A 2,264-nucleotide genomic window follows, 5' to 3' on the forward strand; every position below is an offset into this window, starting at 1 on the left:
CCCTATCCAAGATGCCTAGCTTCAGTTTATCAGCTGAATTCACAAGCAGGAGGGAACATTGGAATAATGAATTAGGTTCCATTTTCCCTGAAAATATGAATGGAGACACGGTATTAGCACACTGTTGGCAAGAGGAACTCATACAACTAAAATGAAGTCTATTTAAACAAACAAGAACATGGTGGGAGATGACCACATTTGAAGATTACATAAAGCAAAAAATCAGCCATAGAGGTTTAAGACCTAAAGTTTTGCATCTTTCAAATTGGCCACTAAAAGCCTGAAATCTGAATGGGAAGAGGTATTGAAAAAATATGCCCAAGATCTAATGCTAGTATTGATAAAACATGATAATCTATTAATGGATCAATATACAAAAGAGATAGAACATCTGACTAATAAATACATGAACAAGAAATCAGGTTTCAACAGACCTTTGAGCAATATAAAAAAGAGCTTGTGGAATATGAAATAGAGATAATGGAACGTAAAAAGAGCAAGTTTGTTCGTGATAAAAGGGATTACTCCCTTAATCAAGTCTTTAAGTGGAACCATAAATGGGTGAACAAGACTGGTGGGATAACAAAGGGACCCACACAGGGACACATGTCCACAGATCAGGAGTCTTCAGAACTGAAGAATCAGATCACTCATTTCATCTGATAGATAATTTACCCTCACGTTCATCTAGGGATTTTTTAGATTTATCCCAAGACCCTCCATTAGATCAGAGACCTCCAAGGTCAGGAGAGGCAAGAAACACCCGCAATCAAAACAAATGGGATATGCAGGAAGATCAGAGGTATCGGAGACGAACACAGAGGAGGAAGTAGAATCCAGGGATCTGGAAGAAGATAAGTTAAGGATTATTACTCTCACTGATAGGAATCTAAGTAAAGCACATGTGGTTGTCCTAAGTAAGGGATTATCATTTTCCCCTGAGACACATTTGAACCGATTTGGATGGGAAAGGGATCTCCATCTGTTTGGAAGGAAGCTCCTTCTCAATAAATTCTATTCCACCATGTCTATAAATGCTAGTGGCTCTACACAATCAAACACAAATCGTGACATTGATCTCCTAGATGATGTATTTTCTATTGAAAAACTTGAGGTCATAAATGATTTACAGAGTCTGGCCGAGGAAACAGACATTCCACAGTCTACAATATGACCCATCTGTAAGAGGAAAGGAACTTTCTTTTCACAGACCAAAATTTGTCCTGTTGTAGGTACTTTTATAGATTTAGTATCTAGGGATCTGAATGACTTATGGAATAAGAAAAATCATAGATCTCCCACAAATTTGAATAAAGAACAACAAGTTGCCCTAAAAGAGATCCAGTCATGGGAATATAACAGTGGTGAAACCTTCCGATAAAGGAGGTAATGTAGTATTATGGGCTAAAGAACAGTATATAGCGGAAGCTAAGAAACAGCTAAAGGATACTACATGCTATAGGAATTTAAAATTAACCCACTGGAAAATTACAGGAAACAATATGAAAACATCATAGACTCAGGATTTCGGGAAGGAATAATTACTAAAATGTAATATCAATTCCTGAAGGTGGAGGATCCGGTGGTAGCTACATTTTATTTACTACCAAAGATTCATAAAAATTATACTCTACCACCAGGACGCCCCATAGTATTGAGGATAAAGAGCCTAACGGAGCAGGCAAGTAGATTTTTGGATACACACCTGAGGAAATATGTAGTAAATTTACCCTCTTACATTCAGGACACTGTGGATGTTTTACGGAAATTGGATGAAATCCATATTGATGAGGGCTTCTTATTGGCAACTTGTGACATAGAGTCACTGTATACGAGCATCAAACATGAGAAAGGTGTACAGGCGAGCCAATTTTTCTTGGAGAAAAAAGGAATGACAGATTTTGGCCATTTTCATTTGCAATTATTGACCTTTGTATTAATGACACATTTCTTTGTATTTGATGATCGATTTTATTTGCAGGTGAGGGGCACAGCAATGGGTTTGCCTTTGCCCCACCTATGCCAACATCTATTTAGGCTGGTGGGAGGAGACAGTAGTGTTCAGTGAAATACATGAGGAGTATACCCATCATATAATGATTTGGATGAGGTATATTGATGACTTCTTGATAATATGGGATGGCCCCCAGAACAAATTTAGGGAGTTTGTTTATCTCCTGAATGATAATGACTTGAACCTCAAACTCACATATGAGATCAGTGATGTGGAGGTTACATTCCTGGATCTGAGGATACATAGAATG

Source organism: Taudactylus pleione, unplaced genomic scaffold (assembly GCF_031769625.1).
Source record: "Taudactylus pleione unplaced genomic scaffold, aTauple2 ptg000384l, whole genome shotgun sequence".
Lineage (NCBI taxonomy): Eukaryota > Metazoa > Chordata > Amphibia > Anura > Myobatrachidae > Taudactylus > Taudactylus pleione.